Source organism: Mastomys coucha, unplaced genomic scaffold, assembly GCF_008632895.1.
Source record: "Mastomys coucha isolate ucsf_1 unplaced genomic scaffold, UCSF_Mcou_1 pScaffold7, whole genome shotgun sequence".
Classification (NCBI taxonomy): Eukaryota; Metazoa; Chordata; class Mammalia; order Rodentia; family Muridae; genus Mastomys; species Mastomys coucha.
The window spans coordinates 73,301,846-73,327,792 of NW_022196913.1; the positions used below are offsets into that span (position 1 = coordinate 73,301,846).

The window sequence follows — 25,947 nt, forward strand, 5'->3', positions numbered from 1 at the left end:
GACAGAAACAAGCAGAACTGAGCTGGAGCAAGGAAAAAGGAATGAAGAAAGCTGAATTTTTCATGTTTCTACAATCTCTTGAGCGGTATATCAAGGACAGATTTGATCAATTTAGAAGCTACATGTACCAGGACACAGTTCCAATGGATGAGGTCCAAAGGAGTCTCAAGCTTGGGTCTGAGAAGTCCCTAGGACTCAGCGGGGACCCATCTGAGAAAGCACAAGCTGTCCTGGTAAATTGTCATTCACTCAGACAGGGGCCAGTGCTAAAAACACGAGCAAACACAGCTCATCTGGTACCAGGAATTTCAAGATTAGCCAAGGGGATGAAAGAAACCGTGCAGGAAAAAATGAAGCCTCATTCAGGGAAATTGTCAGACTCAGAGAAAAATTTAAGCCGAAATTAGAGAACTCATCAATTGTGTTGGATGGAGTGTCTAGCGATTGACAGACCAGAAAGCAGATGTGTTGTCATGTGTAGCAGTCAGGTGGGATCCCAGTGTGGCTACACACCAAGAAAGCCCCCAGGGTCATGACATCAATGTTATGAAATACAATTTGGCAGGCCAGAGCCAAAGTGTGCCCCTGAGAAATTATGCCTGTAACAGATCTGGTATAAAGAGGGTTATGGGGAGAGGGGAGAGGAGTAAGGACCTGGGAAAGGGAGTAGAGGCAATGAAAGAAACATGAGGATAGAGTGAAGGAAGTGGATAGAGAAGGGGCATGCAGGGAGTAGAGAGAGGGGGATGCATAAAACAGAAAGCTGGGGTGACTTGCCCACAGCTCACCTGTTGTACCTGGTGGTGGCAGCAGGTGGCGACTTAAGCAATTGCTAAATCTCTGAGGGCAGGCCAGCAGAATTGCCTGAAGGCTAAGGCAATGCTAGAAATAGGGTAGATTTATTTAATTTGGTATTGAGGATTTTCGAAACTCCAGGCATAGACAAGTGCTTCATCACTGAGCGACACCCTCAGTCCTAAAGCTTCCTTTGGCGATATGACACAACCCAGTAAAATAAAAGGCAGACTTCGGTTATGCACAGCGCCATAGGAGAGTTATACCATATACCATGTGCTAGGATGTAGGGTGGAGGAGGGCAGAGGAGTTTTCTGTAGAGTAAACTGAGGGTATAAGTGAAGTTCCAGGGTGTGATGGTTTGAATATGCTCAGCCCATGGGAAGTGTAACTATTAGGAGTGTTTGGTTTTGCACCCCCAACAAGGGACTGAAGTGTATATTACATATCAAAGAAGACCTGGCCTCTAGGTTCTCCTAGCATCCCTCAGTCCCTACCTGTCATACCCTGCCCCTAACCCTGAATTCTTTCCCATAGAGGTTTTTCCCTATATAATCCAGATATTTTGCAGCCTCCCATCTCTCTCTTTCTCTCTTCTCTCCTCTTTCCCCTCCCCTTCTCTCCCCTTCTCTCTTCTCTCCCTTTCCTCTTCTCCCTCTCTCCCCTCCTCCTTTGCCTTCTCTTCTCTCTTTTGCCCTTTCTCTCTTTTTCTTCCCCTCTACTCTCCACACGGTAAATCCCCTAGCCCCATCCAACTCACCCAAGAGCTGCTTCCCAATAAACTTTCCTTTAATATAATATACTCTGGTTTGAATTGGCTCAGTTCACTGGCAGAAAAATAGCCTATCAAGAAGGTATGGCTTTACTGGAGGAGGACAAGCCTTCTTAATGGAATTGTGTCACTGTGGAGGCAGGGCTTTGAGGTCTCCTATATATGCTCAAAACTGGCCAGTGTGATACAGACCCTCCCCCTGGCTGCCTTCAGATGTAGAACTCTCAGCTCCTCCAGTGCCATATCTGCCTGCATGATGCCATGTTTCCCACCATGATGATAATGGACTTAAGCTCTAATTCTGTAAGCTATCCCCAATTAAATATTTTCCTTTATCAGATTTACCTTGGTCATTTTGTCCCTTCATAGCAAGGGAAACCTTAGAACATATAACTCCCTAGGGTTGGTCAATTTTGAATAATTCTCTGTATCCAAGAAGAGGTCATTATGTCCTGATATTATATATGGGATACATATAGGAATAACATCTCTGGCCTTAAGTGTATTCACATTGTTAGCTCTTGAACTGTGAGAGCCTGACAGGAAAAGCAGTTGGAGAAGGGCTTACAAATTGTGTAAGGGACTGAGAATTTTCAGCTATGGTATTGAAAGACCCCCAGAGTCGGGAGATCCTCACTCAAGTCTCGGGATCACACAACCACCCAGTAACTCATGAGAGACCGATCTTGCTGCAAGCACACGAGGTTTATTTGGGGGGAAGCCAGTATACTGGATCCAAGTACATTACCCATGCAGGGCAGAGGAGCTCGACTCCGAGCACAAGAAGTGAGGGGTATTTATAGGGAAAACCACAAACTAGGAGGGTGAGGGGGTTACCAAGGAAACATAACAAAAAACAGTGGAAAATTCTAAAGGGACCCAACCCCTGATTGAGTCAGGGTCATAAGGAAAACATCCTGCACACTAATTATTCACAAGAATGTGGTTTGGTCAATGCTATTCACTTTATGGCTGACTGTTCCCTGGAACCACCCAGATGGCTTATATCCTGCTTTTTGTTCTTGGACCTAACTGGGGGGGGCCTTTGTAGCCAACAGGTTCCTGAAACTGGCTAGTCTACATTCTTGGCTCGTTACAGAGGTTTTCCATGTCCTTTTAGGTAAAGGTTATACATTATAAATTCCTACTGATACATTTCTATTAAATGCTCTTATTTTAAAATTCTAAAATTCTCCAGCCCTTCATTCCCCACTTCTCCTAGTAGATAGTTCTAATCATAGAACTAAATATCAGTATCATCATATTCTAGATTTTCCTGGCCTTGCAAAGCATAGTATCGTTGGCATAACATTAAAATCTGAACAGCACTTATTCTTTCCCTGATAAAAGCAACTAATTTATTTAGCACGCATGGACCTATAGTTATTTAGTCTTTCTCTGTGCTTACTCATGGAGTCTCTAATGACTCCTGAATGGTTTACAGAAAAGCAGCATTCTCCTATATTTAAGTCAATGGCAGCTCTTAACTCTCCATAAGCCTTATGATGCAATACCATATCGGATGTTCCTTTAGCTGCCCCTGCAGTCTCTAAGTCCAGTCTCAAGATAACTGTCAGGGGAACTCCTAACTCTCTTCTATTGCCATGCACTACCTTACTAGCTCTCAAGCTTCCTAGCTTCTCTTCTTTCCTGTCTTTATCTCCAGTTCTCTAGCCTCTTATTCCTTCTGACTCTTACACTAGACTCCATCTTCAAAGACTCTCTTTTAAATGTTCTATCTCTTCACTATGCCCTTTGACAGTTCTGCAACTTTCCTTTTTCTTTCTCTGTTTAAAACATTTTCTCAGTTACCTGCACTAGTTTTCTTAATGACTTATCCTGCATCTCTTCTAACTTTCGTAGTATTTCAACTCCATCAGAAATCCAGGAATGGCTGAATAATAGAGAATATATGGGAAGCCTAACACAGCTTCCAAAAATATTGCCAATTAATAGAGACTGGTGGACACCTGGACAGTCCTTACTTCAAAACATTGGAGCATCCATCTTCAGCCTTTTGGCCCATGAATGTCTGAGAACAGGAACATTAAGAACTGGCCTACTCTGTCTCAGCAGATATAAGCTGTCCTAGGCCTGTGTGTTCTTTTTGGACAGTATTGTCTGCAGATGAAGAGGCAACTTTTGCCTAGTGGCTGTCTCACCACAGCTGGAGCAGCTCCAATGATGCCCAATTTCTTCGTTGAGTCTGAGAAAGGAGTGCTGTCAGTCACAGTCAAGTTTCTAGCCAGATGAATAAATAATATCAAATGCTCATATCCTGCTTTTTGTTCTTGGACCTAACTGGGGGGGGCCTTTGTGGCCAACAGGTTCCTGAAACTGGCTAGTCTACATTCTTGGCTCGTTACAGAGGTTTTCTATGTCTTTTTAGGTAAAGATTATACATTATACATTCCTACTGATACAACTCTATTAAATGCTCTTATTTTAAAATTCTAAAATTCTCCAGCCCTTCAGTATCTAATGTGAGTAGAGATGGCCTTTGTGAAGCAATTTACTGTGGCAGCCAAGTTCCTGTGTTGCACTCTGGCTGTCTGAAATATCTAGAGTAGTTTCCATTTTCCTGACTGGACTCTGACCAGTCCAAATGTTTTTGATTGCAATCCAAATCTTTAAACATTGATGGACTGCACAGAGTGGCATATTAATATCACTATTAATCAGGATCTGTTGTTTTACTGTTAGGCACATTATCTGCCACTAATGACTTCATCTGCCATCTTCATCTCTCTCTCTTGTTTTTTATATCTTGGAGGCAGGGTTTGCGTCTCCAGGCCTGACCAACCCCCAGTGTATGCTTTAATGACTCTGTGATTAATCACAGGGGCCTCCAAGAGCACATCAACCTGACTCTTGACTTCCGCTTTGGCTGCAGTTCAAGGCTACAGTCAGCTCTGTGTTCTGTCTTTCACAGTCCTGACCCTGACTGGGACAAGATCAGATTCTTTAATGAGTCATCTGGCATAGTCCTTATTTTCTTCCATACACTCCTACAAATGGCTTCTGTTACAACCTCTATGAAACACCTCTTACTTATTTAACTGGAACAAGAATTAGCTGTCTCATAACATCTCCTATTCTTTTTTTTAACTTTGTTTTGTTTTGGTTTTTGGTTTTTTTGAGAAAGGGTTACTCTGTGTAGCCTTGGCTGTCCTGGAACTCACTCTGTAGACCAGGCTGGCCTCGAACTCAGAAATCCACCTGCCTCTGTCTCCCAAGTGCTGGGATTAAAGGCATGTGCCACCACTGCCTGGCATGTCTCCTATTCTTTAGTTTCATTTTTAATTTCAAGCCTATATCCAAGGCCAGCTTCCTGTGTGTATGAGATGGGCATGTGCACAGGGGCCCTCCTTCAGAAAAGTCCTTAGTTGTGTTGCATCCATTTTGAAAGTCTTAGTATTTTTGTTATTTTGTTTGGTGGCAGCATCTTACCATGTAGCCCTGGCTGTACTGGAATTCACTCTGCAGAACAAGATGACCCTAAGCTCACAGAGATACACCTACCTCTGCCTCTCAAGTCCCAGACCCATGTCTTTCTCTCTAATTATTATTGTTTTGTTTTGTTTTGTTTCAAGACAGGGTCTCACTACGTTGCTCTGGCTCACTCTGTCTAGATCTCACTCTGTAGACCAGGTTGCCCTTCTACTTACAGAGACTCTGCCTTTGACAGCCTCCCAGAATTCTAGGATTAAAAGTATATACCACTATTCCAAGCTTCTCTAATTAGTTTTTAACCAGGTAGGTCCACATTTTTCCTTTTGCTGGACCCCACAAGTTAGATAGTTGTTCCTTTCTCTCTGTTATGTACCTTATGTTAGCATCAGGACATCCAAAGCCTGTGGCAATGCATGGGCAGGTCCACAGAACTGTTGCCAAGGCAACAGCCACCATATTCCCAGAATCCATTGGGCTCACCTTCCACCTTTACCTGTGGCCATACGTCACAACCCATATATATATATATATATATATATATATATATATATATATACACACACACACACACACACACACACACACACACACACACACACACACACAGGGAGCATTCCTCCATCTTTCTCTCTCTCCCCTTCCTTTCTTTCCACGCCACTATCCCCTCTCTCCCTCTCAATTGAACCTCTTGCACTTGGAACTGTTTGGGCCTAGTGTGGTATGTTCTGATGAGACCCGACATTCTAACACATCATTTGGTGCCGACACCCGGGTCATGGCAGTTCTCGTCAGCACTGACTGAGCTGCCCTGCAGCAGGCCTGGCAGAGATCACAACCACATGGATCGGTCCCAGCACCGGCAACCACAGCTGCCATCAGTATGTGAGTTCACAGCCCCCTCAGCTGGTGGCTACAACAATTGCAGGCTTTCATCACGGAAGCTGCCACTGCTAAAGACACCACCACCAAGTTGCAGCTGGAACCGGAGCCGCAGCCGGCACCCCTCTTGGTCTATCGGGGGGGAGGGGTAGCCTCTGCTCAGGTTTACACTTACCCATTCAGTTCCATGTTTTCCATTTACCAGTCTGCTATAATTCTCGCACAGACACCGGCATATTAATAGGATCAGTCAAGTGGAGAACATCCATCTTCCCAGATACTGCCTGGCCAGCCTTCTCTGGGAACCACGGGGTTTACGGTCACGCCTCCCAGTTGACGTATGTCTTAGGACTTCTGTCATTGGTTGCCCCTCCCTCAGAAGCAACTCTCATTCCTAATTTTTTTTCCGGGCTCTAGCAGCCATAATCCAGGGTGGGTTGCTTTCCACAGCAGGCCGCCGAGGTATGCTAGATTGCCACTAGGGGTTTCTCATGATGACTTGAACCACTAGCTTTGGCTGTTAACTCTTTGGTGCTTGGATTGTTCTCAGGACACTAGTAGGAACAATCCAACCACCCGCCAATGGGTGCCAGAATGTCTTCAACCATACCTCTAGGCACCCCACTGGGATGTCTCCTGGAAAATCTCAAATCTTTAAAGCTAATGCCTGACTTAAAGGCATCAAAATTAATATATCTCTGCAATAAGATCTGGATTAAATATCAATTAGATGGGAGTTCAAAGTGGCCACTTAATGGCACCCTAGATCCAACTATTTTAAGAGATCTTAATACATACTGCCAGCGAACTGGTAAATGGAAGGAGATTTCCTATGTCCAAGCATTTATCTATCTCCGTTCCAATCCCTCCTTGTGCTCTTCTTGTTCCCCAACCCAACTTCTCGTAGTCGTGAAATCTACACAACCTCCGCTAGATGACGCTACAATGCTAGATCCAGCTAAAAACCACCCCCCTTTTCACCGCAGACCTGTCTCCATGCCGCCGAAAACCCAAACTGCTGCCTCAGTTTCTCCTCCTCACCATGATGCTCCAGAGCCTGCTAGCTCTCCCTCTCCAGAGCCCTCCCCTTCTGTGCCAGCTGTGGGCCACTCCAAATGCCCCACATTAGCAGCTACCTTCACTTCTTCTGTCACCCGCTCTAAGGCTACAGACAAACCTCCAAGTCCTTCCTCCCCAGAGACACCTGACCCAGCAACGGTCCTGCCTCTAAGGGAAGTTGCTGGAGTAGATGGTCTTGTCAGAGTACATGTTCCGTTCTCACTTAGTAAACCTTCCCAAATAGAAAACAGGCTGGGGTCCTATACTTCTAACTCTTCCAAGTTTACTAAAGAGTTCCAGTATATCACTCAATCTTGCAGCTTGACTTTCTATGATGTTCATATGATCCTTACTAACAACTTACTTCCTGAGGAATGCAGACGAGTCCGGGAAGCAGCAAGAGTGCACGCAGATGGAATTCACCAAACAGACAACACATACTCAATTGGCTCTGAGACAGTGCTGGACCAGGATCCCCGGAGGAATTACAATTCTGCAGGTGGTATTTTAACCAGGGACAGGTTCATTACATGCCTTCTGGCTGGTCTTAGAAAAGCGGCCTTAAAACCAGTAAATTTTGAAAAACTCCAAGAGGTTGTCCAGGACAAGCAGGAGAATCCATCTCAATTTTTAGAATGCCTTACAAAGTCTTTATTACAGCATACCAGTCTGGATCCTAAAAACCCAGAAGGTAAGCAACTTCTGATGACCTACTTCTTTTCCCAGAGCTACCCCAACATAAGAGCTAAACTTAAAAAACTGGAGAGGGGACCCCTAACTCCACAGGCAGAAGTCTTAGTGCTGGCCTTCAAAGTGTACCATGGGAGAAATGATAAAATCCACAAACAAAAATACCATGTGCTGGCAAAGGCTGCCCTATCAGCCCTCACCACTACCCTGTACTCATGGTCTCCTAAGACTCAGAGACCATCAGGTACCTGCTACAAATGTAGTAAACAAGGTCATTGGACAAAATCCTGCCCTAACTTCCTCAAGCCAAGAGGGCCATGCCCTAGGTGCCATCAAGAGGGACATTGATTGCCCTCATGTTATGCAGAACAAAGGGACATCACTCCCAGATAACCCTCCAGCTGATCTCCTAGGCTTGGCTATGGCTGACTGAGGAGGCCTGAGCTCCCCTGACCCAACCATTGCCATCACTAGCAGGGAGCCCCAGGTAAATATTGTGGTATGTGGGCGGTCCATCTCCTTCCTCTTGGACACTGGAGCCACTTACTCGGTCCTGACGGAGTTTTGGTGACCCACTTCTCCTTCTAGTTGTCCTATTGTTGGGGTAGGAGGACAACCTTACTTCCCTCTCCAGACCCCACCACTTAGTTGCATTTTTAGGGGTGTACCTCTCACCCATTCCTTTAAGGTAGTGCCAACATGTCCTGTCCCCTTATTGGGAAGGGATCTTCTAGCTAGGCTGGGAACCTTTATTTCCTTTGCTCCCCACATTTGCCTAAACCCAGACTCGCTAGTGGTTCCTTTGCTCCTTCTCCTAGTCAGGCAACCTACTAACAGTACCATGTTGTTATTTCCTTTACCAGTCTCTCAGGTAGATCCCCGAGTCTGGGATGTCCAGAACCCCTCTGTTGCTAAACATCATTCTCCTGTTGTCATACAATTACTGGGCTCTACCAGGTACATAATCCAAGCTCTTCTTCATACACATCAATCTTTTTTTTTTTTTTAAGGAGAGATTTGCCATGTTTGGTAATAACAAGGGCGTCCTCCTGATTTTTGTTTTTTGTTTTTTGTTTTTTTTTGTTTTTTTTTTCAAGACAGAGTTTCTCTGTATAGCCCTGGCTGTCCTGGAACTTACTCTGTAGACCAGGCTGGCCTCAAACTCAGAAATCCACCTGCCTCTGCCTCCCAAGTGCTGGGATTAAAGGCGTGCGCCACCACCGCCCAGCCAATACACATCAATCTTAACAGGACCATGCTCTATTAAGCTCCAGAGGACAACGAGACTGCCTATCTTGTCCCCAATCCCAGAAAATGAGACTCCACTCAGCCAGCCAAGCTCAACCTCACTGGATTAGACAGGGGTTTCTCATCCTCCCCCTGCTGTTCATTCCTATCCAGGGTAGCCCTTATATCTGGAGATTCGAGATTCAAGAAACCCCTACAGATAACAAACAGTCTTTCCAAATAGGGTCAGGAAACTGCTCCATAGCAAGATGCCAGGAACCAATCCAAACTGCTACCATCCAGGTATCTGTAATCCTATCTAAATATTATGATCTCTATACTTGCTTTCTTTTTGACCAGACAGAAGATTATTGTAGAAAATGGCCAGACAAATATGGGGGCTGCCCATATTGGTCTTGTCAAATACATATGCTAGGATCACAAATCAATCATTTCTTCTATCAACATCACAAGACACTCTTTTTCTACATACAAGACCCATGGGATTCCAGGTGGGAGACAGGAGTTGTTGGTAAGTTGTATATTGTATGGTAAAAATCAGCCCGGGGCCCCAGTAAGTACCATCCATATTCAGAGAAAATATGTCTCAATTGCCCAACCCCTGGATATTGAAAAAGTAGGGGAGATAATCAAACACTCCTCTGAGTTCCTTATCTCTTTGACATCACCCCTCATAAATGGCACTAACTTGTCATTTCGCCTTTTACTTCAGACCTTGACCTTGGCATACCAATTCCTTAATGTCACCAGACCTGGACACTTTAAGGAGTGCTGGTTATGTGTACACTCTTGGAACTAACTCACAATTGTCACTTATAGTGTCTCCAGTGATACTGCCAAGTAACTTTACCTCACCCTTTGTCAGCTGCCCTGGCTCCAGTGTCACCATGACTCCATACCTTACCTCTGTCCCTCTCTTTGGCATAGCAACCTGTTTTAAGGTCTCTGGGACTCATTCAGTGGGAATGCTGAGCTCCCTAGAGAGCAATAGAACCATAACTCTTAATGTATCATCTCTGCCACAATGCCCTATAATCCAAAACACATCAATTCTTTGTGGCACTCAGGCATATCATCGCCTACCTGCTAGCTGGTCAGGAGTTTGCACATTAGTACTTCTTTTCCCTGAACTGAGAGTAATCCAGGGAAACGAGCCCCTGCCAATCCCAGTTGTAGATATGATAGCTGCCCAACATAAGAGGGCAGTCCAAGTTGTGACACTCTTGGTTGCTACAGGCATAGCCATAGGTGTTGGTAACTGGAGTTGCAGGGATAGCAACTTCCATGATCCAATGTAATACATTCACCTCTCAGTTTCAAAGCAATTTTCAAAAGATGTCTGAAACTGTGCTTACTATCCAGAAACAGATCGATTCTTTGACAGCCATGGTGCTTCAGAACAGACGGGGACTAGATGTCCTGACAGCTAAAGAAGATGGTCTTTGCCTGTTCCTCCAATAAGAATGCTGCTTCTACATCAACCAATCGGGGATAGTAAGAAATAAAATCCAGGAGCTACAGTCAGATATAAAAAATTTCAGAGACCGTGAGACCTCCAGTTCTGAGATTTTTGGAAACCCCATATGGAAGTGGATACTCCCGTTTGTAACTCCTCTCTCCTAGTCATCTTCCTGGTGTTATTATTTACTCCCTGCCTCATTAATCTTGTTTCTACATTTCTTCAATGACAAATACAAAAAAATTCTAACCAAACTATCAATCAGCTCCTATTACAGGATTACCAGCCACTGTCCACAGAGGAACCTGATGGGAACATTTACCAAGTGGATCCCGATGGTGAAAGCCAGCTACCCCCCATTGACAAAGCCCTTAGACAGCAGGAAGTAACTTAAGAGACACGAAGCCCTCGTTCCCTTTTCACCAGTGGCTTCCCCTTCCCTTTTTCTTTCCTTCTCTTTATAATATCAAAAAGGGAGGTATGTTAGCATTAGGACATCCAAAGCCTGTGGCAATGCATGGGCGGGTCCACAGAACTGTTGCCAGGGCAACAGCCACCATATTCCCAGAATCCATTGGGCTCACCTCCCACCTTTACCTGTGGCCATACTTCACAATCCACATATATATATATATATATACATACATACATGGGGAACATTCCTCCATCTTTCTCTGTCCCCTTCCTCTCTTTCCGCACCACTACCCCCTCTCTCCCTCTCAATTAAACCTCCTACACGTAGAACTGTTTGGGCCTAGTGTAGCATGTTCTGAGGAGACCTGCCGTTCTAACACATCACCTTAAGTCTATGACATTTTATATTTAGGAAATTTCAATGATTTTTTTTTAAATACTCCCTTTTCCTCAGAAAATATATTACAGATGTTTCAGCTCAGTGTAACATGGCCTGAGAAGGCTTTCATCTTCTTTACCTCGACTCCCTCTTTGTCTATCTCAGACGTCCTTATACTCACAGATAAGCACAAGGCGTACCAGGATTGGTTTTTTTTTCCCCGGAGACAGGGTTTCTCTGTGTAGCCTTGGATGTCCTGGAATTCTCTCTGTAGACCAGGCTGGCCTCGAACTCAGAAATCAGCCTGCCTCTGCCTCCCAAGCGCTGGGATTAAAGGCGTGCGCCACCACTGCCTGGTGGGCACTAGGATTGTTAAAAAAACACAGGGTTGTCTCTTCAAAGAGAGGGATGTGTATAACCCATTTTCTGCCCAGAGTGCTGGGACTTCTCCTTACACCAGATCCTCCCTTAGGCGCTTACTGTGAGCTGGCCAATCTACAGAACCTGCTTGTGCAAGGTATCACATATAGTCAACCCGTAGACCCCATCTTTGTAGTGGATGTAGTACATGTACTTTACAAAGAGTTTCAAGGTAGTCACATATTAAGCTTTATTGTGTACACGGAATTGAGTCAATTATCACCAAGAAATTTTTTCACTAAGTTGTGCGGTGCATGAATATGTTTAAAATAAATCCTTTGAGGTCAGAATTGACCAAAATTGAGGGTTAACACTTGCCTCCCTCAGGTTGTTCCTCTGCTGGCCATGGTAGCTGCACCTCTCACCACAGCAACCCATCCTCCCTTCAAGTCTCAGAGGTTGTGTTAGATGGTTTTGGGGGGGGGGTGTTTGTTTGTTTGTTTATGTTTTTTTCAGTTGTAGGCTCACCAGCTGTGGCCCTTGCATATTCTCCTTCTATTCTCTTTCTGCCTTCGGAGGTCTCTTGCCTCTTCAGCAGGGCAATTGCAACTTAACCTACAGGTCAGAATGTTGTTACTACCATCGCTGTCCTGGCAGGAATTAGGGCATTCTAAAGGAACCCTTGGGAATCAATCTTCTTTTGGCAATCAGACTATTGAAACAATGCTCCCTTTCAAATTGGAATTTCCCCAGGAACCTCATGCTGGGGGAAGTAAGAGGCTTGACACTGGTGCCAGTCAGAGGATGATCTTGTTTTCTTGAGAGAGATTTCAAACAACCTGTCAGATCACTTTGCAAGAGAGGTTGGAGTTGAGACAATGCCTGCTTGTACGTACCTCTTTTGCCTTCTACAGAAACATATATTTCATGTCAGGCCTCCGAAGATGGATTAGGAGCTGCCACAGAGCAGCAGAGGGATACAGATTATCCCGTTTCCCAAAGAGGCCACGCTGAAAAAAATCCCATTTTTATGCTTTTCACTAGTATTTATCTGTTTAATTGTAATATTGAGGACTGATGGCTAAGACTAGTTTGTTAAGGCTGTTGTTCTAACTGTAACAACCCTGGTAAGTTCAGCACCTCTGGGAGGGGGTCTCCATGGTCTCCCTAGTGTGTTGATGTAGACATCCAAGTGAGAAGCCTAGCTTGACTCCATGACAGGCTTCAAATTGGCAGTTTAGGAAACTACTGGTAAGAACTGGGCAAGTCCAGGCAAGCCAAGGCAAGTCAGTTATCAGAAAAAAGAGCTCAGAGGAGACAGTTCAGAACATATGTGGTATTTGCCATCCTTACAATTAGAAGTTGGAGAACCCCCCATTTTTAGGGTCTTCTAAATTCAATCATGCTAACTCACTGGCCCACCTGGGATGATTATCAGCAATCACTCCAGGTCCTCTTCACAAGAGAGGACAGAGAGAGGAAATGGGCTGCCCACTTGAGTTCAAGCTGATTATCGATGCAACCTTCCTTTGACTAGACCCAACTGGAATTTTAACACTGCTCAAGGTAAGGAGAGGCTCGGGGTCTACTGTCAGATTCTGATGGGGTGGGGCCTCCAAGAGGCTGCCAGACAGCCCACAAATTAATCTAAGGTGAGCCAGGTGATGTACCGAAAGAGTGAGAACCCCAGGGAATGTCTAGAAAGACCTTTAGAAGCCTGTAGGACCTACACTGCTTTTGACCCAGAAGCTAGAAAGCACCAGTCAGCTGTGAACATGACTTTTGTTAACCAAGCCACCCCTAACATCCTTTGGAAGCTTCAGCCTCGGAATGGCTTTGCAGCCTGACTCTGGCACTCAAAAGCAGCCTCTATTTGCCTTTGAATGGCAAGACTTGGAGAGAGGCTTCAAGGGATAGCTGACTTAAAGCATGCCTGCCTCAAGGGTTCAAGAACTCACCAACCAGTGCCTAACAAATACAGAAGCGGATGCTCTCAGCTAATCATTGGACTGAGCACAGGGTCAACAATGGAGGAGCTAGAGAAAGGAACCAAGGAACTGAAGGGGTTTGTAGCCCCATAGGAGGAACAATAATGTCAACTAACCATTACCCACAGAGCTCCCAGTAACTAAACCACCAACCAAAGAGTACACATGGAGGGACTCATGGCTCCAGCCACAGATGTAGCAGAGAATGGCCTTGTAGGTCATCAGTGAGAGGAGAGGCCTGTGAGAGCTCAATGCCCCATTGTAGGGGAATACCAGGACCAGGAAGTGGGAGTGGGTGGGTTGGTGAGCAGGACAAGGAAGGAGGGGGGAGGGGGGTTTTGGAAGGGAAACCAGGAAAGGGAATAACATTTGAAATGTAAGTAAATATACTACTACTACTACTACTACTACTACTACTATTACTACTACTACTACTACTACTACTACTAATAATAATAATAAAAGAACTCACCAACCACCTTTGAGGAGGTTCTGAACAAGGACTTGGGTGAGTACTGGTGGGCCCACCCCCAAATTACTGTGCTTCAGTATGTATTGCAGCCCCCAACTTGGAGACATGCCAGGAGGCCACAAGAGACCAGCTACAGGAGCTGAGTGTCTGCTAAGAAGACCTAGCTTTGTCAACTTGAAGTCACCTATCTAAGGTACATATTCAAGGGGAGCCACTGGTGAGAAATATTAAAAATGAACCCTGCCAACTTTCTGCCATCCTGCTTCTCTCAACCCACCAACTCCCTGGCGGGGCCAGACCACACTCCCACACTCCTGCCGCTGGCAACTCTCTCCAGCTGGCCCCCGAAGCATCTGGCTGAGCTGCTAATTCCCTCTCCGCCATCGGCAATACAATAATTTCAGAACCAATTGATAATGATAAAAGCTTTATCCCAATTATTCTAACCTTTTGATATCATAACTACCTGTGGCTGGTTAACTCCACACTGGTTCATGTCCACCTCCATGTTGCCCTTCCTCTTTTCCTGAGACGTTCTCATTCTCTGCCTCTGCAACTCTCCTCTCTGCCTCTGATGTGTTAAAATAGCAGGTCGAATCTGGACACCAGGTCAAAGCAGTTCCGCATGAGAGGTTTACTGGGGACAAAGAAAGGAAAGAGAGAAAGACAAAGGGCAAAAGGGGGGGCAAAAGTGGGGAAAGGTCTGTCTTTTATATAGACTGTACCTTAGCCTGTTTACAAGTGAGTGTGGGAAGTGGGCTCTGGGAAGGTATGTCACAGCAACAGGTGTCACCTTTGGAGCCAATTTGTTTTTTGTTTTTTGTTTTTTTTTTTTTTGGTTTTTCAAGACAGGGTTTCTCTGTGTAGCCCTGGCTGTCCTGGAACTCACTCTGTAGACCAGGCTGGCCCCAAACTCAGAAATCCGCCTGTCTCTGCCTCCCTAGTGCTGGGATTAAAGGCATGCACCACCACCACCAATTGATAATGATAAAAGCTTTGGAGCCAATTTGTAAAACTGGTCTTTTGATGACAGCATTCCTCCCTTTTTCTTATCATAAAGAAAAGGAACAAAAGTGGAGGGGGAAGCCAACAGTGAAAAGGGGATAGGGGTGTCATGTCTCTTAGACTGCTTCCTGCTGTGTAGGGGTATCATAATTTTGGGGTGTAGCTGATTTTCACCACCAGGTCTACTTGGCAAACATTAGCATCAGGTTCCTCTGTGGACGGTGGCTCCTCTGTGGACGGTGGCTCCTCTGTGGACAGCAGCTGGCAATCCTGTGACAGGAACTGATTAATAGTTTGGTTAGAATTTTTTTATATTTGTCATTGAAGGAATGTAGAAACAAGATTAATGAGGTAGGAAGAGAATAATGACACCAGGAAGATGACTAGGAAAGGGGTTACGAGCCGGAGTATCCACTTCCATATAGGATTTTCGAAAACCCCAGAACTAGAGGCCTCACATTCCCTGAAATTCTGTGTGTCTGATTGTAGCTCCTGGATTTTATTTCTCACTATCCCGGATTGTTATTGTAGAAATGGCATTCTTCTTGGAGGAACAGGCAAAGACCACCTTCTTTAGCTGTCAGGACATCTAGCCCCTGTCTGTTCTGAAGCACCACAGCTGCCAAATTGTTGACCTGTTTCTGGATCATAAGCATGGTTTCAGACACTTTTTGAAAACTGCTGTCAAGCTTGGAAGTGAATGTATTATATTGGGTCATGGAACTTGTTTTCCCTGCAATTCCAGTACCAGCACCTATGGCTATTCCCACAGCAACCAAGAGTGGCACAACCTGAACTGCCCTCTTATGTTGGGCAGCTATCATATCTACAACTGAGATTGGCAGGAGCTCATTTCCCTGGATTACTCTTTCAGGAAAACGGAGCACCGATGTGCAAACTCCTGACCAGCTGGTGGGTAGGCAATGATATACCTGAGTGCCACAAAGAATTAGCGTGTTTTGGACTGCAGGGCATTGTGGCAGAGATGATGTATCAAGGGTTGCAGTAATATTGCAGTCTATGGGGCTTAGTGTTCCTTCCTACAGAACGTGTCCTGGAGGTCTTAAAACAGTCTGTCATGCCAAAGAGAGGGATAGAGGTAAGGTACGGAATCATGGAAACGTCAGAGTCAGGGCAGCTGACAAAATGTGAGGTAAGGTTACTTGGCAGTATCACCGGAGACGCTGTAAGTGGCAATTGTGAGTTAGTTCCAGGGGGGACACATAGCCAGCAATCTTTACTCTTTTTTTTTTTGGTTTTTCGAGACAGGGTTTCTCTGTGTAGCTGTGGCTGTCCTGGAACTCACTTTGTAGACCAGGCTGGCCTCGAACTCAGAAATCCACCTGCCTCTGTCTCCCAAGTACTAGGATTAATGGTGTGCGCCAACACTGCCCGGCAGGCCAGCAATTTTTAAAGGGACCAGGTCTGGTGACACTAAGGAGTTGGTATGCTGATTTCAAGGTCTGAAGCAAAAGGCAAAATGACAAGTTAGTGCCTTTTATGAGGGGTGATGTCAAAGAGGTGAGGACCTTGGAAGAGTGTTTGATTATCTCCCCTACTTTTCCAATATCCAGGGGTTGAACAATTGAGACATACTTTCTCTGGATATGGATGGTACTTACTGGGGACCCAGGTTGATTTTTACAGTAGAGCTTACCAACAACTCCTGTCTCCCACCTGGGATTCTGTGGGTCTTGCATGTAGAAAAAAAGTGTCTTGTGGTGTTGATAGAAGAAATGATTTGTCCGTGATCCTAGCATATGTATCTGACAAGACCAATATAGGCAGCCCCCTTATTCGTCTGACCATTTACTACAATAATCTTTTGTCTGGTCAAAGAGAAAGCAAGTAAAGAGATCATAATATTTAGATGGGATAACAGATACAGGGATGATAGCAATTTGGTTGGGTTCCTGGTATCTAGCTATGGAGCAGTTTCTTCACCCTATTTGGAAAGACTGTTATCAGTGGGGGTTTCTTGAACCTCGAATCTCCAGATGTAAGGGCTACCTTGGATGGAAATGAACAGCAGGGGAAGGATGAGAAACCCATGTCTAATCCAGTGAGCTCGTCAAGCTTGGCTGCCTGAGTGGAGTCTCATTTTCTGGGATTGGGGACAAGGTGTGTGGTCTCAACATCTTCTTCAGAGCTTAACAGAGTAGGGTCAATGTTTATGAAGAAGAGTCATTTTTAGGTGGAGAAATGAAAGATTTGAGGTAAGACAGATGGACCCAATGAGAGAGTCCCTTGAATTTAGCAGCTGTAGGGGTCACAAGGATTATCTTAAAAGGGCCCTGCCATTTAGGAGACAAGGTAAGGGCCAATGGTCTGGAGGGGACAGAAGAACCTGGTCTCCAATGTTGACAGGCAGTGGACAGGAGACAGTGTATGGCTGAGGTAGATGGTGGTCAGCAAAGTTCCATAGGAGAGAACAGAGGTGGCAAAGTAATGGGGTGAGTAGATGGTCTGGGAGGGGAGAACATTGAGGTGAAAGACCAGGAGTTGGGACCAGACATCCATACATGAGTTCAAAGAGGGAGCTGAGATGTTACTGGGGAGATCTCATAGCCTGAAAAGAGCCAGAGGAAGGAGTTTTACCCAATCAAGGTGAAGTTCCTGTGACAGCTTAGCAACAAGTGGTTTTTAAAGAGTGGTTGGTTCTTTCTACCTTACCTGAAGATTGAGGGTGGTAGGGAATATGAAAATTCCAGGGGATGTCTAGGGCCTTAGATAGAATTTAAGAAACTTGGGAAGTAAATTCAGGAACATTGTCTGACTGGAGGGATGCTTGGACACCAAACTGGGGGATGATCTCTCAGAGGAGGAGATCAGAGACTGCCTGAGCCCTTTTGTTAGTTGTAGGAAAGCAAGGCATGTCTGTCCACAGCACTTGACTGCACTGAACCAGACACTGTAGGCTCTCCAAGCCTCCCAATGCTTGCAAGCAAAAGTTCAAACAGATTTACAGACTCAGACTTTGACAAACAGGAACCATGGTAAAAGCTCGAGAGAGACCTCTGATTCACCACTCCAGTGTGTTCCCACAAGGAGTTGGATTCCTGGCCCACGCACCAAATGTAAGACTCTGGTGCCAGGGACTCCCAGAGTGAACAATGCAGAGTTGGGAATCGATGCAAAAAGCAAGAGGAATTTATTGTTCCAACATGTTGGGGTCGCCCTGCACATGGAGATAGAAAGACCGTGGGAGCCTTTATACAATTCTCAAGGCAGCAGCCATTAGGCACAAGGTGATTGGCAGAACAGTGTGACTTTTAAACCGATTGGTCTATAGGAAAGGGTGGCGGAATGTGTCTATGAGCTCCGGTGGTCGGTCCTTCCTCCCTGTGGTCTGAGGAATACAATCAGCCCCTCCCTTCTGGAGGGGAGGGTTGCCTATGTTCTTCATGACCTTTTGCTTCCAGGAGGGGTGGAGTCTGGTAGAATTTTCTAAAGTTCCTAAACTGACCTCTTCATGATAACTCCAGCCAGTGTCAAGCTGATACACAAAACCAGCCAGTACAATGCCCTAGCCTCCACATCAGTGAAACTCACAGTCCTTTTGATTAACAACCAACCTTTTTCTGGTGCAGATGGCTTCTCCCCTGGAAGGAAGCAGAAGCTAATACCCTTGAAATGATAATAGCCCACTCTTAGACTATGAAAAAGAGGCAATTAATTGTTCCCAGACAGCTGTGGCCAGTTGTAAAACTACACCAGCTTCTGATAGCACAGGTTACTTCTCCCAGGTCAGAAAGGTCCCTTTCCAGCTGCATGGTTCTGCCCCACAGTCTGGACAAATGTTATCAGGTTTGAAGGATGGCATTCCTTTACCCTCTCTTGTAATGCCAAGGCTTAAAAACCCCGCTTGTGGGGCTGGAGAGATGGCTCAGCGGTTAAGAGCACTGACTGCTCTTCCAGAGGTTCTGAGTTCAAATACCAGCAACCCACATGGTGGCTCACAACCATCTGTGATGAGATCTGATGCCCTCTTCTGGTGTGTCTAAAGACAGCTACAGTCTACTTACATATAATAAATAAATAAATAAATCTTTTAAAAAAAAGAAAAGCCGGGCAGTGGTGGTGCACGCCTTTAATCCCAGCACTTGGGAGGCAGAGGCAGGCGGATTTCTGAGTTCGAGGCCAACCTGGTCTACAGAGTGAGTTCCAGGACAGCCACAGCTACACAGAGAAACCCTGTCTCAAAAACAAAACAAAACAAAACAAAACAAAAAAAAACCCACTTATGGTTTTTTTCTTTATAAACCCCCTTCACTTAGACCCGGGGGTTCACTCTCCTTCCTGTTCCATCAGGAAGGTGACCAAGCTCTAGCTTGAATAAAGACCCTCATGCAATTACATCGGGTTGCGATTCCTGGTGTCTCTTGGTGTGGAGTTTTTACAGTCTGGGCACAACAGATGCAGATATATAGGAGATGGAAAAGTCCAGCACTGGCCCTGAAGGATTCCATATGGAGCAATCGACGCTTTAGTTAGGTTTGTTAAGGAAAGGATTCATTAAACATCTCAAGGATTTGAGATGGCCCAAAACTGAAGGGGAAATGAGAAGATTAGGTTGACTCCATGACAGGCTTCAAATTGGCAGTTTAGGAGACTAAGCCTTGCAAGTCCAGGCAAGCCCAGGCAAGTCAGTTACTAGAAAAAGAAAAAAAAAAAAAGCCCAGACTTCAGGCAGCTAGCCAGAAACTGCCCTGCCATCAGAAGCTGCTCGAGGCAAGTACAATGGGTCAGCAGCAGTTTCCAGTCCTCAGGTCCCATTCCCCAGCAAAGGAATGTCCCTAGAGATGGAGCAAGATGTAGGTCAACTACCCAGAAATCCCCTAATGTGCTTTAAATCAGGCCTTCAAGCTCACTTGGTTGTCTCTCTATCTTGGTAATGGTCAACCCCAGCATGCTGGACTTCTGCTGAATAAAACACTCTTTGCACTTACATACTATCTGAGTCTGGGGTATCATTCTTTGTCGAATCATGGACCCTTACACAAGCATGTTGCATCTGTTTATTTCTCTGTGTTCCTCATCCATTAAATTGTGGTTAGTGGCTGTTTCTTGCTGTAAAATGGCAGCCACACTCAACTAGCAGGGCTGTTTATCCCACAGATACAAGGAGAGAGACCACTTCCACCACTGACCAATTAAAGCAAGTTTCATTTTGTTTGTTTGTTTTGTTTGTTTGTTTGTTTTTCGAGACAGGGTTTCTCTGTATAGCCCTGGCTGTCCTGGAACTCACTCTGTAGACCAAGCTGGCCTCGAACTCAGAAATCCCCGCCTGCCTCTGCCTCCCAAGTGCTGGGATTAAAGGCTTGTGCCACCACTGCCCGACAGCAAGCTTCATTTTTAAAGGTGCATATGAGCACTAGCCTGTCTGCTGTCTCATCCTGTAGTGATTAAGGAGAGGCCCCTGGCTAGCTTTTTAAGCCCTTTTATGCAGAGAATCTACAAGGTTAATAAAAAACAAAAACAAAACAAACAAGAAAACCACACAAGTAGGTGCAAGAGTGTTTACATGGGACAGATAACTGGCGGTTAGAAAAATACAATGAAAAAGCAAGAATTCCTATACAAGGGAAAAAAAATCAAGACTATCCATCAAGTAGGTGTGAAGTCATATGTCATAGGGTTGGTGTTCACAGGTGTAGATTGAAGAATCCCTGAGAACATGTTTTGCAAGGTAAGGGGCAAGCATTCATGCTAGGATTGATAGCCACAGTTCAGTGTGTTGGGGCCTTTTTAGCTACAGGGACTCCATCTTGTATATAGTCTTTGTTTTGTACTAAGCTAAATTCTAAGAAACAGCTGAATTCCCACAAATGCTTTCTGGCTCCAGGTGGCCTGGATGAACTTACACCACAATATCCTAGCTTCATAGCTTAGTTTTCAGCAGGGATGGGGAGGGGCTTCCAACACACCTATCAAGGAACACCCCCCACCTGTCCCAAAGAAAGCCAGGGGAAATACCAGGTGTGAGATATCCATAAACTTGGTTGGATGCCTTTCACCTCTCCTAATCTTCAGCTTTCTCTATTAAAAGGTTGTTCTGTCCTGCACCCCCACCACTGACATGGTTTGGATCCTGAACCCAGCCGTCTCTCTGATAGATCAGCTTTTTGAGAAAGATACTTTTGCTGCCTCAAGCTTGGTCTTCATAGTGTATTATTCCCAAATCCTCAGACCCAAACAAGTGTAGGTTCAAAAGCATATTTTGCAAGGCATGTCAGGTTTAGGAAACAGAAACTTACTCCTAACTAGAAACTGAAGCCTATCCAATGGGATATGGGAGCTCAGAACAACCTGCTCTGGTCTAATAGGACATACTCAGAAGTTCCTGATAAGCAGTCTAGAAAATGGGTCCCTGGTTTATTTGGAGGACGCATGAAGATCTCTAAGATTTTCCTTTGTTTCACCTAGAAGTAAAACAGACATTTAGAAGTTGTTTTCAGGGGCCAGGCTATAGCTCAGTTGGTAAAATGCTTCGAACACAGGAGGTCCAGGTTCTCTGTGTACCACCTCAAATCTCAGCACTTGGGCTGAGAGACAGGAGGATCAGGAATTCAAGATGACAAAGTAGTGAGTTTGAGGTTAGCCTGGAATTTATGATACTTTGTCTAAAACGGAGGAGGAGGAGTCGAAGAAGGAGTCAGAGGAAAAAATGGAGTGGAGGCTGCAGCATGATTCCTCGAGTGCACACACAAGACTGAGACTAGGATGGAAGCCTGGAATCAGCCATCATTTCTTCTCTTTAATTTTTTTCTATTATTTTTCCGTGCATGTGCTTTTAACCTGCTTGTCTGTATGTGTTCTCCTGCAATTACATGCCCATGGAGGCCAGAAGGTGGTATTGGATCCTCTGGAACTGGAGTAACAGTTAACAGTAAGCCACCAAATGTGGGTGCTAGGAACTGAACCTCTGTAAGAACAGCAAATGTTCTTAACTTCACACAACTTTACACAAGTTCTAGGAGCAGAATTGAGACTATCATTAGGAGACTACATCTTGACCAAGACTGCCTCAGTATGCCCCAGTTTTCCCTCTATCTAAATCTAAAGCTCATGTCAGTAGCCCAGACAGACTTGGGGTCTCTGACCCCTCCATTTGTCCCTACTCCAAGTGTGGTCACTTTGATGAAGCTCCTCTCTCTGCCTTTCACTATCACCTCTCTCTAATTGGTACATTTGGATAAGGGGCTGAGTTTAGCCTGATGGGGCTGCTAGACTCCAAACTTTTGTCCTAAAAAAGGCAGCATTTTCTTTTTTCTTTTTTTTTTTTTAAGATTTATTTATTTATTATATGTAAGTACACTGTAGCTGATTTCAGACGCACCAGAAGAGGGCGTCAGAACTCATTACGGGTGGTTGTGAGCCACCATGTGGTTGCTGGCTGGGATTTGAACTCATGACCTTTTGAAGAGCAGTCGGTGCTCTTACCCGCTGAGCCATCTCACCAGCCCCGGAAGGCAGCATTTTCAACAACGCAGAAGATGTTTAAAAGCACATTCCTGTTCACAGGTCATAGATACCTTTTCTAACACACACTGGGGAAGCAGTACCTCTCTTTTAAAGATTTATGTTTATTTGTGTGTGTGTGTGTGTGTGTGTGTGTGTGTGTGTGTGTGTACATGCCCTCAGAGATTGCTGTGGAGCTGTTTGTAAAGTGTTTGTAAACTGCCTGATATGGGTGTTGGGAACTGAACTTAAATCTTTTGCAGGACCAGTATCTGCTCTTAACCACAGAGCAATCTCTTCAGTTCCCCACTCCAATGCCCAGGAAAAATGGTAGCTTTCTTAATCATCAGCCTTTGGAATGGTCCTGAAGTCTCTCTTAGGGTAGATCCTGGTCAGTGGGAGCTGTTGTAAACCTTTTGTAGCTCAGACAATTGTATGGCTCTGTCCAACTCCTTCAGTTTCCTGCTCTCCCCACACAAGTCCAGATAGAAGTAATATCTCCATGCAGTTTTATTGTAACTAAACTAGTCAGTCCCTAATGGAGATTGTTTTCACCCATGCCTACATTCTGAGTAACATTAGCAACTTGTAGCACCAGATGAGGTGACCAACTGGGACTGGCATCAGGATAATGCTATGAATCTATATGGTTTCCATTTTTTTGTGCCTCGCAGAGGAGGTACACAAATTAATATTGTGTCATTTGGATTTCTGATACATGCTTTGAAAGTAATTAATAATAGGAAGATTTGAATCCTCTGTAGCAGCGTATGCTAGAAATCTTAGCTCTCTTGAAAGTTTGAGGTAGGGAGTGTTAACCTCAAAAGGGGTTTTTCTACCCCACCTTTGACCATTCAGTTCTGGATAAAAGACACAGCTTTTATTACTATAACAAGCCTTAATCAGCACTAGAGCAGGGCAGGTATGTACCCTCTATGCTATTATATCTATTTCCCTGCCAATAGCCCCACAATATGACTTGCCATGTTCCTTCTGGGCTGCTCTTAACTCCAGCTGGCCAGCCCTCATGGCCATGATTTTATGACTCACCTAACCCATACCATCTCCCCCCCCCCAACTATCTCTGCCTCTCTCTCTCTCTCTCTCTCTCTCTCTCTCTCTCTCTCTCTCTCTCTCTCTCTCTCTCTCAACCCTGCCTATCTCAATTCTGCCCAGCTATAGGCCATCACCATCGGCATCTTTATTCACCAATCAGGGATAACTTGGGAGGCAAGGTCACATAGGGTTCCTTGGGTATCTTTGCACATTCTCTCGTTGCTGGAGGCAACCAGGCCTTTGGGGCCAGTATTTAGCATTACAATACATAGCAAAGGACCAACCTGTCAACCAGGAGGCCTCAACTGGGCTACTTAGCCAGACTGTCTCAAAAAGAAAAAAAAAAAAAAATCAGAGAAGGGAACATCAAGGAAAGGTTTTGGGAGACAAAGAAGCTGCCAGTCCTAAAATCCTAGAGGGAAGCATCTAAATTGTTTAGAGAGGACAGTGAGGCACGGGAGAGTAGACTCTATCAAGTTGCAGGGCAAAATGGCTGAGGTCAGGGAAGCTGCTATGCAGCTTGGAAAGGAAAGGGACAGTTGTCCCTGAGGCTTCTAGGGATGAAAATAAAACACTTTCTCAAATAATGGCAGTACTGCAAACAGTGGCTCATGCACAGCCCTTGGGAGGCAGAGGCAGAAGATCTGGAGGTCCCTCTGGTCTACAGAGCAGAGTGAGTCGGGGGCTACATAGTGAGTCCCTGCCTCAAAAAGCCCCAAACAAAAACTAAAAGTGAGAGACCTGGCTCTGGGCTCTATCTAAGAACAGAGAGAAGCCCAGCTCTTTCTGCCATTGTTTAGTTTTGGAGACAGGCCCTCTCTGCTTAGCTCTGTCTGACCATGAAGACCAAGCTGGACTCAAACTCACAGAGATCTACTTGCCTCTGCCTCCACCCTCCTGAATGCTGGGATTAACAATGTGAGACCCTGCTGGGCCCACGCCTTTAATCCCAGCACTTGGGAGGCAGAGGCAGGCAGATTTGTGAGTTTGAGGCTAGACTGGTCTACAGAGTGAGTTCCAGGACAGCCAGGGCTACACAGAGAAACCCTGCCTTGAAAAAACAAACAAACAAACAAAACCAACGTGAGCCCCTATGCCTGGCTCAGTTCTTGTTGTTTTGTTTTTCTTTCTTTCTTTTTTTTTTTTAAAGATTTTGCCATTCTTTTTTTTTTTTAAAGATTTATTTATTATTATAAGTATACTGTAGCTGTCTTCAGACACAACAGAAGAGGGCGTCAGATCTCATTACAGGTGATTGTGGGCTACCATGTGGTTGCTGGGATTTGAACTCAGGACCTTGCGAAGAGCAGTCGGTGCTTTTACCTGCTGAGCCATCCTCACCAACTCGGTTTGTTTTTCAAGATAGGGACTTGGCTCAGTTCTTGTGTTCTTGGCAACCTTCTATTGCATTCCAGTAAGATCATTCCAAAGATCCTATAGCTGTTTCGTTTACCTACCAAGCTTTACCTGTGCACTTTTTCTCCAGCTAGTGTCTATTCTATATTTTAAAATCTATAGCAATTTGTCTATGATGACTTCATATCCAGAATAGTAAATTTTCTGAAATATAAAATTCACCTGAATCAATGTGTCATTTGCTTAATAAATCTTTTAGTGCAGTACTCCGCAGTCTATATTACCATCCCTTTTTCTGAATAGTAATGCTTGTGGTTTTGCTCACTAATGGCTGTGGACATAATTATATGCTAAGTTTTTGCAACCCCCGAGGATGGAACTCAGAGCTTCCTGCATGCTGAGATAACACTCCACATGAGAGGAAGGCCTCAGCCCATAGCTAACAATCCCAGAGAGAAAATTATCTTTAATGTTAGGAAGAAAAGAAACAAATACGAAGCTTTTCCAATTCCTCCCACAACAGTTGTCACGGTTGTATCTCTGCTCAAGGACCTACACTTGGTATCTCTGGGAATAGAAGCCAAGTTTAAACAAGAATGCGGTAGATGCACGTCTTTGTGAAACTAAGCAATCTTGAACCTACCTAACATTATCGTCATCTTTCATCTTATTTGACATGTACTTAAATTTAAATCGAACCCATTTTATTTCTTCTTCCAACCCTGAAATAAAACTTTCACGTGGCTTTTTTCCCCTCCTTTCTTTCCTTCCTTCCTTTCCCGAAATGAAACAGGGTTTCTCTGTGCAGCTCTGGCTGTTCTGGAACTTCCTCTTTAGACCAGGCTGGCCTGCCTCTGTCTCCCAAAAGCTGAGATTCAAGGCGAGCACCACCACCAATGCCCGGCTTCACACGGACTTTTAATTTATCAGAGTCTCAGCTATCATTGTGGTCATCAAAGGCTAAACTTGGATCCTATCATTCAAGACAAAACAGCAGCTAGAGGGACGCTTCCCCCACCCCTTCCGACCCCAACCCCCAGTTCTCTGTCTGGGCTCTTTCAACGTTGTATATTGTGACTTGCATAGACCTCTTGGCAGTGA

At 44.9% G+C, this 25,947-nt stretch overlaps 1 pseudogene; it reads right to left on the reverse strand.

Annotated features, from left to right (window-relative positions):
• The window catches only part of LOC116081548, a 35,808-nt pseudogene extending 21,456 nt beyond the window's left edge, over positions 1-14,352 (reverse strand).
• Between the last annotated feature and the right edge of the window lie 11,595 nt (positions 14,353-25,947).